At 38.7% G+C, this 15,396-nt stretch overlaps 1 protein-coding gene across 2 annotated transcripts in view; it reads right to left on the bottom strand.

Annotated features, from left to right (window-relative positions):
• The window catches only part of LOC129718744 (zinc finger protein 2), a 43,951-nt gene extending 32,509 nt beyond the window's left edge, over positions 1 to 11,442 (bottom strand). The window contains exon 1 of one of the 2 annotated variants that reach the window (XM_055669786.1): positions 11,335 to 11,442. The gene's annotated coding sequence lies outside the window, so the exon portion shown is untranslated. Of the gene's footprint in view, positions 1 to 10,693 lie in introns of both variants that reach the window. The other variant, XM_055669784.1, reaches the window with a different exon arrangement.
• Between the last annotated feature and the right edge of the window lie 3,954 nt (positions 11,443 to 15,396).

The raw sequence follows: 15,396 nt of genomic DNA, 5'->3' as shown, positions 1-15,396 counted from the left end.
CATTCCATCGAAATGGAGGGCAGTACGGGTTATCTTTATACCAAAAACGGGAAATAGAGATAGAAATAACCCCAAATCTTTTAGACCCATAAGCTTGTCTTCGATCCTGCTGAAGACAATGGAAAAAGTACTAAAGGAATATCTATATGCAACAAACGTGCTTGAATACCCTTTATCTAAATTTAAATTTGCATATCAAACAGGTATCTCTACAGTTACAGCGCTCCACACGCTGGTAACAAAAATTGAAAAATCTCTTTCAGCAAAAGAAATAGCATTATGCTCTTTCCTGGATATTGAAGGTGCTTTCGATAACACGACCTACTCTTCCATGGCAAAAGCGATGAAGAAGAGGATGTTTCACACGTGCATAGTCAACTGGATTCATACCATGCTTGCACAAAGAATAATCTCTTCGGAGCTGGGGGGAACATCTATAACTGTAAGAGCCACGAAAGGATGCCCTCAAGGTGGAGTACTTTCACCACTCCTGTGGTCTCTAGTTGTGGATGACCTTCTCTGCAGCTTAGAAGATAAAGGTTTTGAAGTTGAAGGCTTCGCAGACGACACTGTCATTATGGTAAGAGGAAAGTTTGACAATGTTGTCTCGGAAAGAATGCAACTTGCTTTAAACGTAACTTATCTCTGGTCTAAAAAAGAGGGTCTGAACATCAACCCGGCAAAAGTAACAATAGTACCTTTCACTAAAATGAGGAAACTCAACCTGATGCCTCTTAAGCTTAGCGAAAGGGTTAAATTTTTAGGATTAACTCTAGATGCGAAACTTGACTGGAACGCCCATCTTGACATTGCAGTAAGCAAAGCGGTCAGTGCGTTCTGGTTATGTTCAAAAACGGTTGGTAGGAAATGGGGCCTAAGACCAAAAATGGTCAGATGGATCTACACATCCATCATACTACCGAAAATAACATACGCTTCTTTAGTGTGGTGGCCCAAAACAAAAGAGGCTACTGCAAGAACAAAGCTAGCAAAGCTTCAAAGCCTTGCGACTCAAACGTCTTAAAGAGATCTTACCTGGTGATCTGGTTGGTCATCTGAGTATTTTGCAACACTTTAAAAGAGGGCCTTTGTTGAGTATGTACTGGATGAAACCTTTGGACAACTACGACATTCCCTACATTGTGCGTGAAACATCGCGCTCCGACTGGGAGTGCGGAGTTAATATGGTCAACGATATTCTTCACGGACGGCTCAAAAATCGGGTCGAAAACTGGAGCGGGAATCTTCGGTCCTGGTGTACAGATATCAGTGGCAATGGGCAACTGGCCTACTGTATTCCAAGCGGAGATTTACGCTATAATCGAATGTTTCAACGTTTGTCTGAAGAGAAACTACAAACATGCGAATATTCTCATTTTCTCTGATAGTCAAGCGGCACTAAAGGCTCTTTCTACCTACACAGGACTAATAACTGGGCACTGCCCGAGTAAGTATCATTTAAAGAACATTGGTCGAGTTCAGGATGACACTTGTCGCTTCTGTAATATGGAAAGCGAAACCTCGGAACATCTACTATGCAGCTGCGGTGCATTATACATGAGCAGAATAAAATTTCTTAGCAAGGGCTGCTTGCAACCGGGTGAGATCTGGTCTGCCAATTCTGGTAAAGTAGTTGGCTTTATTAAGCACATTTTACCTGACTGGGAGCGCGCCGAAGCAACCGGCCATTCACTCGATCAATAGTGGGTGTCTGGTTTTCTACATGGTACGTATAGTAATGGGGATATACTACAATAGTTCTAAATAATGGCCGCAGTAGTCTAGTTCCACTACAAAAAAAAAGGACGTTTACTCTATTTCAGCTATTTTAGGGCAAATCAACTAAAAAGTATAGGTACCAGAATTGTTGATACTAGAATCAATAAGTGATAGATGGAAAATGTAAGCAGTTCGACAGAAATATGGTTGCCATATCTCCATTTTATTGACAGCATGCTAAGAGCGAATTTCCAGGAATTTGGGTGTGGAACTTTTCGGGGCAAAAACCACCACATTAAACCGATCAAATGCGATGCCTTGGTGTTGCATTGGGATGGCAGAATCGATGAATTTCAGTAAAGAATCGGTGTTACATAAGCGATAACATGAATGTTCAGGTAGGATGCTTCAGTAACTGGCTGGTGATTAGTCATTGGATCAGTGACGATTAGGAGACGCGGCTCACGAAACGTCGGTTTAATCTGATTGGAAAATGCACCTTGCGTGAAACGATCAGCAATCGGCCCGCTGTCGTAACGGACGAGATGAAATAGCAAACACTTCACCGGAATATTCAATACTAAGGCATGAAACATGCTGAACGCCAACGCGACCGATCGGGTGAGATTCTTGCCGTAGGTTAATGAACAACTCTACTCACGGCTGTTTATTAACCTTCGGCAAGAATCTCGCCCGATCGCTCACGTTGGCGTTCAGCTTGTTTCAGGCCTAACAGAAAGCCAACCCGGTGGCATCACTGACGTTTACGTTCAACATGAGTGAAGCCAGCATTAGCTGGATCACTGGATCAGTTTTACACGTAATTTCACAGCTGATTCATCGAAACACGAACACGAATGTACACAACGTTTATTCTTGCCGATTGCGAACGGCGGTGTTTTTTTGCAGGCAGCTGACATCGCGCGATGATTTAAGGAATAACATTTCAACGTACGTGTAAATGAGATAGCATATCAGCGCCACTTTTAAACATTTACAAAGCTAAGCTAAGCTTTTTTTTTTTGAATAATTAAATTGATTCAAGCGCATAACTCTGTGCAACACTGCTGTGTGAACAAACCTTCAAAAACATAAATGAGATTAGCGCCACTGTCTTTCACGGCAGCTTCAGGAAACAAGGCCGATGCTGAAAGCCAAACAAAAAATATACACTAAAGTCGCTTTTTACACGGGGATTACGTGCCACGTAAAAAAACCGCGTAAATTCCGGAATCCGCTTAAATTCCGGGGTCCGCGTAAAAAAAAACGCGTAAATTCCGGAATCCGCGTAAAAAACCCGCGTAAATTCCGGAATCCGCGTAAATTCCGGAATCCGCGTAAAAAGCGACCTTAGTGCATAAAAAAATATATCGATAAAATATCGATCGATATCGAAGCAGAAGCAGCCAAAACGAAATCCAAAACAATCTGAATCTGTGAAACCGAGAGCTCGGAAGATTCATGACAAACTTCTGACCAAAAATATGGGGTGTGTTATCATGGATGACGAAACCTACATAAAACTGGACTATAACACTCTGCCAGGACCGCAATTTTATACATCACCGAAGGGAAAGGATGTCCCTGGACCAGTGAAAGCCATTTACACCGAAAAATTCGGCAAGAAGGTAATGGTTTGGCAGGCCATTTGTGAATGTGGGAAAATATCTCGTCCATTCATTACGAATGACACAATGAATGGTAAAATTTACGTGAAAGAGTGTTTGCAGAAAAGGTTGTTACCCATGGTTAAGCAGCATAACAATCCTCCAATCTTTTTGCCATTACTCTAAGGATGCACTAGGGTGGTATAAAACAAATAATGTCACATGTGTCCCAAAGGAGATGAATCCTCCAAACTGCCCTGAAATATGTCAAACCAGCGGACAATGTTGAAAAATTTAAAAAAGATTGGCTTAAAGTGGTAAAAATGGTCGGAGAACACATTGTGCAAAAGCTTATGAGTAGTGTTAAGAGAAAAGTTAGAGAACTCGCGTATCCTACGAAAAATAATCCCAACTTGAATTGAAACTGGAAAGAAAACACTTATTATCTATATTTCAGAATAAAATGACCCGAAAAATCCTGTATTTTTTGTTTTATTCAAGAAAGAAGATGTATTTATAATTTTCGGAACAGTCTATAATTTCTAATTGAGCTCAGAATTGTGGGAAAGGCCTTCAAAGATAAAAAAAAAAACAAGAAAATATACCCATGTTGAGCTGAAAATGACATAGAAACCCTTATGGAGTCAAAACAAAATAAAAGAAAATTATTCTAAATTGAACTCAGAATTGCGAAAAAGGCTTCTTGAAATGCAAAACATAAACGATTAGTTCAAAATTACAACAATAACTTTTCTACAGACAAAGTTAACTTCATAATTGTTAAAAAACGTATTAAGAATATTAATAATATCAAAAAAAATTAAGAGGTCCAAAAAATCTTGAAAAATATCAAGTAGTTAGACATGTCAATTACACTGGTAAACACAGGCTCTAAAGCTCAAATTGTGAGATTATAGCTTTTTAACCATTTCTGTGAATTTTAGTGCCCGTGGAACAAAAAACTTTTTCAGAGATTAAAATAAGTTTTCTTGTAAACATAACGTTGAAGCGACGAACCCGGCGAGCAATTGCTATGCGCAATTGACGCACAACTAGGGCCTCAAAATTTTACAGAAATGGTTAAAAAGCTATAATTTTTCTTAGGCAACTATTTTGAACTTCGGGCCGCATATTTTTTCACTTTTGTCGACCATTTTTTGTTACCATCATAAATTGTCAAAAGTGCAAATATATCAATTGCGAATGGAAAAATAAATGGAATCAAGAATTTCAGGGCGACAACTCATGATGCCATAAACAATTAATATGAAATATCATGTAATAATGTAACAATGCTTTTTCGAAACCTCAAAGTGTTCTCAAATTAATATGAAATATAGAAAAGATATTTGTGGAAATAGATGTTTATATGTATACTAATCTTTCATACTGATAACATTTAAACACAGATAACAGACATCCAAGCTAGAACAAAAAACTCCAGAAATCGCGTGTAAAATTTCAAATTTTTACTCGTTCGGAATGCTAACGAGATCTTTCTGCAACTTGCGACTTCAACCACTTTAGTGATGGCAGCGCTGGATTAGAGTCAAAGCAGCCAGACGCATGAAAATTTCCACTGATTATAGAGTCGCTTTCCTTGGAACGATATAACACTGATTTTGTGAGGTTTGTGTTTTTTTTTAAATCAACACTGGAACAAGCAAATTTATCGCGAATATAAACTGGGATGAAATAAAATTGTCGATTATGTACAAATTACGACTGCTCAAAGTTTCTACGTTGAAAAACGGCAACCCTTCTTGTTGCGGTAATATCGATATGAGCTGGAAAACTATAGATTTTATCAAATCATTGACTCCTAAGTGGTCTTAGTGCCACCATACTGCGTATTGCGGTATACTAAAAAACCGTTGTATTTTTTTACACATGAAGCTAAATTAGCTTGGATGTCTGTTATCTGTGGTTTAAATAACCTGGCATTTCTTTGAAACACGTTATAAAATATGAACTCTGTTTGTGTAATGCGTAAAATGTTTCTGAAAACTTTGTTTAGGTATATTAAAGTGTTTAGATTGCATTTTTCGTAACAAAGACTTTCAAACTCAACATTTGTTTCGAACTTTCGAAGTAACGAACAATCATTTAAACTAGGGACGCCCAAGCCCAAAGTATGAAATATGGCAACTCTTTTGCTTATTTTTTTTCACCCAACTTTGACAACCACAAGGAGTTGATTACACTTCGTATGCATTGGAAAAAAGGTGTAGTAATATAAAAACTAATTTTCAATTTTGTTTTCTTTGCCTATTTGGTCGGTGTTAAGTCAGACCGGACCAAGTCGCAAAATTGAAAAAAAAAACGAGTTAACAATAGTATTGGATAAAGATTTTCTTAAGCTACATCACACAACAATCAGATTTTATTTATCTCTAAAACAGCAGAAATAATAGCATGATTTTTGTCTGCATGACCAATGGAAAGCGATTACAGTGTTCAGTCAGAATGGACCAGGTGTTTATTTTCAAGGAGACTGCCGTCGGTTAGCTATTGATAAAAGCGAACGAACGGAAGAATTTTCAAGCGTTTTTCCGGATTTCTTTGTATCAGAGAACTCTTTCATTCACCCTCCATCGGAAACTGTAAAGTTTCACGCACTGCCGTAGTTTTGAATGTGTTTTTGGACCGTTTATTGCTGTCACTAACATGACCTGATATCATGCCTTATAGTGTGCAGACAGAGTGAACCATGTGTTAAGCAGGAAAAAGTTGAAATTATCGGAATTTACAGCATCGGTTTGAAGTCAACATAAATGAATTTCAACACTATCAGGCAACTTATCGGAATGCTTCTTTGCCCGTTAGTCAAAAAAGTATACTTTACCAGTAAATGAGGAAAATGTACATGGTCCACTCTGATTGAACACGTAAATGAGAAACGTTAGTCATTTGTGTGGGTGACACAACATTCCAAAATTTCAGAGAGAAGTTCAAGTTACAGTAGAAATACTGACTTAAAACTTCATGATTTTACCAATGAATTATATCCTCAGGAGGTTGAAATAAGTGGTAAGTGTATGTTTGTTACTGTTTTATGGAAACTAATTAGATTTATGCCCGTAATGAAATTACGAAGCTAAAGGCAACACAAGCGATTGTTTGGAGAAGACCTTTCATGTTGATACAAGAAGAAGCTGACTCGATTGACATTCAAATGTTTAAAGCATGTTGTCAATATCTATTCAATATTATTTTCTAATCAATAATGGAGAACCTGTGCCAACTTTTCACCAACCAACTTTGGCCAAAGTTGCAGAGAAAGTGGATGATTACCTAATTGAATAACCTAATTGAGTGAATTAACCATATTTTTGTTCCATTAAAACATTCCGCTCCTACCATTGATTTGTTGAAACAAACACAGTTTCAAGTTTATTCAAACTATTTTCAATAATTGTTGATGTCGCATAAGCTAACCATGTAGATTGGAAACTTTTTGACTGTTCGGCGATCAATGGACTTAAATTATTTGTTCAATTGTTCAGTCATAATGGACCAAGTCATTAATGATTCTTCTTTGATTCAATCAGAGTGGACCAAGTACATTTAATCAGTAACAAACCTGTCCTTTTTAAGCTCACGGCACTTCTTTTTTTTTCAATTGTTACATTGCATGATGCAGTTAGAGAGTTACTCCAACTCATAACATCAAAACTGCGCAAAAATATTGAAAACTTCAAAATTCCCAGAGCAACAAACTTCAAACTCGTTTTTCTCGAAATGATCAAAATGTCATTTGGTCCGGTCTGACTTAACACCGACCATTTGGAGATTGATTTGTCGGTTCGTTTGGTGATTTTGACCCTATAAGACCGTTTGTAATTATAAAGCCGCCTTAATGACGCGTAAAAACTGGTCAATAAAAAATGAATCCGCCATTCAACAGTATCTTTTGAAAGGAGCAAAATTGCTAACTTGTTATTTTTGTCACATTCTTTTGTCATTATGCTGCTCTGTAACCGTAAAATTTTTTCATAGCAAGTAAATTTCCACGTGTTATGAGAATTATTCACAGTCGGGTAACAGGATAAATACCAAGAGATACTATGATATTTATGTTGACTAAATTTGTATATTGAATTTCAATCCAATCCTAAATTTTTTATTCAAGTAAGGGATATTTGATGAACTCAAAATATCATATGAAATAAATCTTTTAATTCTTGCGTCTATCACGAATAAAAATAATCTAGTTGGAAACTATTAAGGAACCTGTTCCAACAATCTAATTAGAATATTCAATGTCCGGTTCAATGACCTGTAAAATAGAACTGAAAATCAAATAGGATTCTTCTTCCAACAGAATCTTGTGTCCAACATGAAAGTGAAAAATTTCCGCCAATTAACACGCAGCACCCCCAAGTAGGGAAAAAAAGTAAATTTACCCCAGTTAAATGTGAAAAAAAAAATGCAATAACATATCGTTCCCTCCCTTGCCGCACGGGAAACGGTTCGGAAAATGGGAAACTTTCCAGCGCAAAACATTGAAAAATAAAACCCGTGAGGGAGGCAGGAAAAAACAACATTTCGACGGGGGGTGCGTCGTCTCTGTGTGTAGGTGTTATAAGGACGAATTTTATATACACAAGTGTCGACGGCAGGAGCAAACATATCTGAATATATAATGAGCAGAGTGTAATATAAAACAGAGCTTCCACACCATCTTCGGCTGAGATGGAGGTTTTTTTTGCTTGTTACAAAGTAAGAAAAACGTTATTCCTGTTTTTCTTTATCGGGCGGGAGAAACACACACTTATTTTGTTTACGTTATAGCAGCCAGCAGCGGTAATATATGTACATATAATATAAGAGATATTTAGTAGAATATTTAAATATGATATGTGGAGAATAAAACACATTTTTTAGCTTTTAGGAGAAACACTCTTTATTTAGCAGCAGCCGTTTCTTGTCGGTAAATGAAAGAATTCTTGGGTTTTTTAGATTATGCTGAAATTTGGCTGAGATTTATTTTACACACAGAGCAGACCGTGGCAACAGAATGGCGGCGTGATTCGTGTACCAAACATTTTAATGAATCTGAACGAAAATAGTAATAAGCGGAAATTAAATCTCATTCAAATGGGAAATAAACACTTCACTCTAATTGGATCGACCCACACACACACATACACATTTGCTCACAAACAGAACGGAACGTAATCAACGGATGACGAAAAATGGAAACACCAACAAAGGGCGCGTCACGGTAAAATATGATCTGCAATTAAATTGATGAGAGGAGTGGAGAAAAAAGAAGAGGCCAAAGCATCGTCGAGGTTGGAAAGCTGTGGGGTGTGGAGCAAATACACAAATGAGCACGAAAGAATGGAGCGAGGAGAAAAAAAAATCACGAAATGAAAATAATCTTCACCACAAAGAAATTTTTAATTGAACGCGCGCCCTTATACGAGCCATACACACAGCATAATTCCCATCCGCAGTCCCGCAGACATTCTATCTCTCTCTCTCGGTCGCTCGTTCGCTCGCTCACTCCTTCAGGAATGGCGGTGGACTTCATTTACACTGTTTCTCTTGCGCTCCTCGTACACGATTGCACGATGATAGCGGGTTGGCTTAACACTCGTGGAAACCGCGACTCTCGGTGTACTCGAAATCACAGCGCGCACAATGACATTTATTCCAGGCAGCAGCAGCAGCAGCGTCCCAGACGAAAGTCACAGTAGGAAGGGGAACGGTGGCGGGGCGTAGGCGGGGACTGCACCGCGCGCAATGATTGACGGTAGGGTGGTTCGTAGTTCGGGTCACGATTTTATGGTAATTTATTATCCAGCGATGTTATTTAGTTTGTTGATTTTAGCAGCCATTATTTTGGTTCTTAGGTTCGATCAACCAAGGTTAATTTATTGCACTGCATAGCTTTTGGAATGTACGAAAAGGTTGATAATTTATTTAGAAGTGTTGAGGTTCTAAGTCTGAACTAATATAGCTCGTTAGCTCGTCAGATATGTCACAAAAATCATCGAATGTAAACAAAGTAGAAAATGTCAGAAACGATTACAAACGTTTGAATTATAAGAAATTAAACTTAAGTCTGTTGGGAGAATATTTTCTATTTTTTGTGCAAAAAATTAACAAATGCCAAAAATAAGTAGAATATGTCATTCATGACAAAACGTCTAAGAGCATAAAAAACTGCAAATGTCAAAAAAATGACAAAAAAAAAACAAAAATTTTGGAACACGAAAAAAATTGTCAAATAACGTGAATAATGTTAGAACATCTAGCAATTAAAGATTACATCAACACGTCAAATGCGCCACAAAATTGCAGCATCGAAAACACTGAACAATCAAAATAATAACGTAAAAAATGCTATTAAAACAACCTAAAAAAGAAAAACATCAAAATTATTTAAAACAAAACGATTATTCTAGTTGTTTATTCCAAGCCCTAAGAAATTTCCCTAAAAGCTTCACGATACAACGATCATGACCAAACAACATGTTCAATATCGTGATAACCCTCACCACAGGCGCAAAGATTATCCTCTGTGATTCCAATACGACGAAAGTGAGCATTGATTGCTTAAGCTGAGACATCACACAAATGAAATCACGACTCTTGTCCAGTTTCTTGAACCAAGGTCTCAATGAAATTTCAGGAATGATAGAATGTAACCATCTTTCTAGTTCTCCGTTGTCCCAAGATTTTTGTCAAAAATGGTAAAACGTCTGGAGCCCTATTTTTTATGAATTTATTAACAATTAGTCGAATCGTAGTCTAACACCAAATATTTTTTTAACACTAGTGATGAAGCATTTTTATCAGTAACGAATATATATCCACATGTGCATTTTGCTCGTTACACTTCACAACTTGTTTCAAATAAACTGTCTTCTTAACACCTCTGAAGCTCTAAGCTGCGTACACTAACATCCGAAACCCGCAACCTTCAAGTTTAATTTGCACTGCATTGCTCAATTAGCAACTTTTTATGTTATCGTTCATCCGTTTAACTTTTGCACTGTGAGCTTCACATAATCAATTCCGAACCACGAACTACCCTAGCGCGATCTCGTACATACCACCGCTGACTCTTCTGGTGGGCCTCCAATCAGAAGCCTTTGCTGGAGGAGCCAACAGCAGCAGCAGCAGCAGCCTCCTGCCTTACCGATCGTGGGACGATTCGTTTTTATTATATGATAATGAGGCAGTGAAAAAAATCAAGATGACGGACAGGAGCCGCTGCCAGCAGCAGCAGCCGCAGCAAAGAAAAAAGTCCATCAATAGGTGCAGCTGCTCCACATTTCTTCCTTCTGCCAGAGTCACTTTCAGCAAAACTCACTTTTCGATACATTCGTTCCGATTCCTATTGGAACCCTAACCTGTGTGCATTCACCAATTTTTCGCCGTCCAATCCGTCCACCGCACGTAATAAATGTTGAAACAATCCATTAGCTCGGATCAAAACTGAATGAACCTCGGCAACCGAACGACAAAAAAAAACCTGCTCTCACGGCCTCACACCGTGGCGAAAACACGCACACCGAAAAAAAAAGTGTCATCCATTATCAAATGATGCTTTAATTGAATCTCGTTCAGCTTCCCCTCTCGGTCGCACCACCCGCGCCAAGAGCCCCGCGAGCACACAAACCCAACGGGACCCGGCCACCCTCGCACACAATTCACCCACACGCACACCAGGTTGTTAAAGCACAAAAGTGAAGAAAAAAAATCGCAAACACTCCGTTCCACCACATACACTCACACACACACGCACCACCAAACACCAACACACGTACGCGTCGGGGGCTGTAGAAAATTTTCTACACCCGTCCCGACATCTTCGCAGCCAAAATGGACAGACAGACCGAGAGACGAATTGGCGAGGCGAGCAAAAATCGTCCGAAATCGACCCAAATCCCGGACGATCGGTGCTAATTTTACCAAATTCCAGCGGGCCCGGCTTTGCACTACACACTACGCACTAAATCTACTAGGAAAAGTAGCCAAAGTGATCCAGAACCATTCGAAACTTGCAGCGATCGCACGAATGAAGCTGTTGAGTTTGCTATTCTTAAGATTACATTGACGATGATTTTTTTCCACAGGCTGCTGCTTGCTGACTTGGGCCGCATCAGGCACGGCAGCGCAGAGCGAGAGCAGCGGGCGAAAACCAGGGGGCCACGTGAAATGTGCAGGGTGTGCTACTGCTGTCGGCGATTCTGTAGCGATGGTGGTGCAACCTGATGGAATTAGACGGGGTTTTAGTCGACAACGAGTCTACTTTAGAACATTTTGAGTCATTTTCCTAAAAGAATTTGTTAACATCTGCATCAAATGCAAAATGAATAAGTAAACAATTTCGTCCGTTTCCAGGAGAAAGTTTCTCGAATTCGGCAGGCTGCTATCAGTCATTGATTTAAAATAAACATTGAGGTCAAGAAAATAGTTTAAATTAGGGCTGTTTATCTTAAACAATCTTGAAAGTTATTGGAAGAAGTTACCAGGACAAAAAATGTAAACTTTATAAAGTGAATTGATTCAAAATTCATTTGAACACCAACAGTTAGATATTGGAAAAAAAATGACGCCACTGAAAATAACTGCTAGTAGCATTTATTAGTACAGTCGCCGTTCGATAACTGCAAGACTTTTCACTGCAACGCTTTTTAACTGCAAGACCGATAACTGCAACTACTTTGCAGTTATCGGACCTCAATTTTGTTGTTTAGCTGCTCACGGATTTCTGATTTTTATATATCAGATAAAAGAGTAATTTTCTGAGCAAAACGCGTTTTTTTTTTCATTGTCCTTCGATTTTTTAATTGAAAAATAAAAATCGCTACAATGACAGTTGGTATATGGGCGAACTCTCATTGTGGCAATTTCGAGCAGTTTTAATTCGTGATTTAAAAGATGAATAACAACGATAGAAAATTTTCGAAAATCACGTTTTGCTTAGAAAATGCAGCCCTTTCAGGTAACATAAAAAACTGATATAGCTAAACAACCCAATTCGTCAAATCTGATGTCAAAGTCATATTTCTCAGTGAAGTGACAGATCTCGCGGGAGAATTCTAAACGCATTCAAAAAAGGAAAATTGTTGAATCTCTAGGAACATTTCAAAAGGACTCTTTCATTTCTCTCGATTTTTTTTTCGATTCCGTTAACTAGTTGTCTCTTCATTCTAGATGGGAGATTATAGATCTCCACTAATAATCAATGAAGCAAAATCACCAGGTTATGTGATTCACTTTCCGTAATAATTATAGGAGAAAAAAATATCCCTTGTGCATTGTTTGGCTAGCTTCATGAAACTCAAACGATGAATCGCGCTGATCACAGCAATCGCAGAAGTGGAACGTTTTACAAGCAGCTGCGATGGAAAGTCTGCAGAGTAGTTCGGACAAACCCTGAGCGATTTGGCTAAGAAGTTCTCGGCACCGTACAGCACTGTTCGACAAATCTGTCGGTGTGATGGCCAGCAAGCACCCTAACAGGATCCATAAGGAGAATCTCGTTGAAAAACACCGTGCTAGGATGCTGTATGGGAAAGTCTTGATCAAATTCGACGACTGCATTTTATTGGACGATTAGACATATATAAAAATGGATTTTACACAGCTCCCAGGACTAAAACTCTATATGTCCATTTGCTTGAAAAAGTACTGCTAAGGTTGCATATTGTACAATAGGGGCACCTTTTGCTTGCGAATAGCTCTTGATAGCCGGGCCTTTTTTTTCTGATCACAAACACCGAAGCAGAGAAGGAGTGGGAGTTGAAGCTATGAGGAGTGGTGTTTGAACAGTTGCATTCTCCTGCAACACTTTCTCGGTTTGCTCTGGACCCGCTAAAATCCTGTCAGTATTCAGCAATTATCTTTCCGGAACGACGGTAATGTATGTATTACGTTTGTGCTTTATGCACCCTCTGCATTTTTACACTTCCTAGCTAACTACCTAGAGACTAGCAGTTAGCCACCACTGGCTTGTTGGTGGCCACTGGCCACACACGTTGTAGCTACAGAACAATCTGAGAGCCGGTTGCGCAAAACGCGCTCCAGATATCTGGGCCTCAACACATATTTCGAATCAGGTTGTCCGGGGTAGTGTTTGGCCCGCTCACCGTCATCATGTCATTCCAAGGCAAGCACACACATCAACACACTTGGAACACAAGGGGGGCAACACGTGCCCGAACCTGTATAGATACCTGAGAGAGAGGCGCCAACTGGTTTTGTTTTAATGCTCACGAATGTCATCATGAACCAGGCAAGAAGTGTCATTGGGAACCGGTAGGCCTGGTGAAATGAAATATGGAGAGTATCGTAGTCGATGTAAATTAATCCAGCATTTATTTTTTCAAGATAATTTTTGAAATGAATATTTCTGAAAGATAAAATATTTCTGTTCTATTTTTCGCCTTGGTTCATTTGCAGTCTAATTTACTTGTAAATGTGTTAATTTTTTTGCTATGGTGATTTAAGCGTATTTACGAAAGCTCTCACTTTATCAAAACCCTGCATATCAATATTTTAAACAACGTCGCTCAACCATAAATTTAGAATTGAAATAGTGTATAGTTTATCCAACCAACCAAAAACAATAACACATTGCTGGTGCCTGTCCCTGTGAAATTGAAAATCTTTCGAATTCGTAACATTTATTTGTAGACATGTAGACAAATCCCATTGGATTCAACCTTAATTCACAGAAGATTATCAGAACTACTAAATCTCAATTGCACGGACGGAAACTGAATCCATGAATCTACTTTCGCTATATCAAGAATATATTATAATATTCAACCGATATGATCATCGCAAGTTTGAACATATTTTTGAATAATATCATCATCAAAACGAGAGACAGATGCGCACGCTGACTTGATTAAAACTATTGTGAGATATTTTTCTTGCACAAAAACGAAAACGAAGTAGACGAAAACAAAATTGAACTGTCATTGAGCTGGCGCCTCTTTCTCAGATAGATACTGCCTTAACCATAGCCTGACAGTATTTGTGTCAAGTGGCAGATCACTTCTCAATCACGCCTCCCGACCCATTCGGATACCAATGGAATAAATCGGAGCGTCTATCTACCCTTCTCGGAAATGGATCAAGCCTGCTGCCTGCTGATCTTCTAGTACCTCGTATGCGTATTTTTAAAAGCCTCTACTAAACGCTACGTCTTATTGCTGGTCAGCACACGATGTTAATTCTACATTGCTTCGATCTACTCGTTGCGATCAGTTTACTCCAATGTTTCTTGGACTGTTTGAGACGGCTCGTTTTGACCCTGTAAAGAATATAGCTGCGGCAGGCTTCTATCTACTTCAGATGCTTTTTAAAACTTGCTGTGAATGAGCGCCTCAAGTCACTGGGCTCGGAAGAAGAGAGCGCAGACGGCCAATTTCAGAAGCTCAACAAAATACGGTTCCGGCTGCTCTACTTGAATTTCATCTTCAGTTTATACTGGTTGAATTTCATCATCGAATTTTAGATCTTCAATGTCGTATGTTTCATTTTCATTTTCTCGGCTTTCAATTGATCTTAGTTGTTCTCAGTTAGTACGACTAGGTCTTTGCAATAAACATCGCACTCTCTTCTCAATTGCCATATTCCACTCTCCTTCAGGAAAGACTGGAACTTCTCGAAAATATACTCTGTCTCGTTGCCGGTTCTCAGTCATTTGATTCTCCTCTCTGTTTGATTTTCCAAGCAGAACCTGGATTCCTCGAAGGTCCTCAACGCATCTGCTTAATTTACAAAAAAATGGTAACGTTATATATCTTTAGCCACTCAACGATGTTTTCTGTTCTTTGACCCGCACTGGACTTTTTATACTCCCTCTCCCTTCTTTGGTTGTAATTGACTGAAAATTGAGAAATTTGTATAGAATGCATTTTTTTGAATTAGAACGATTTTGCTGAAAAAAAAAACTGAAACTAAAAGGAAAAGAAGATTGAAAATATAACTAGAAATGGTGTTTAATCGTTTGTCCAAGGTTTCTGTTGATGGAGTCGCATATTGACGACATAGAAAGCCGAGACAGTAACTGCAGCATCATTACTGATTCCTGAAA

Source organism: Wyeomyia smithii, chromosome 1, assembly GCF_029784165.1.
Source record: "Wyeomyia smithii strain HCP4-BCI-WySm-NY-G18 chromosome 1, ASM2978416v1, whole genome shotgun sequence".
Taxonomy (NCBI): domain Eukaryota; kingdom Metazoa; phylum Arthropoda; class Insecta; order Diptera; family Culicidae; genus Wyeomyia; species Wyeomyia smithii.
This window is presented reverse-complemented; position numbering and strand designations above follow the sequence as displayed.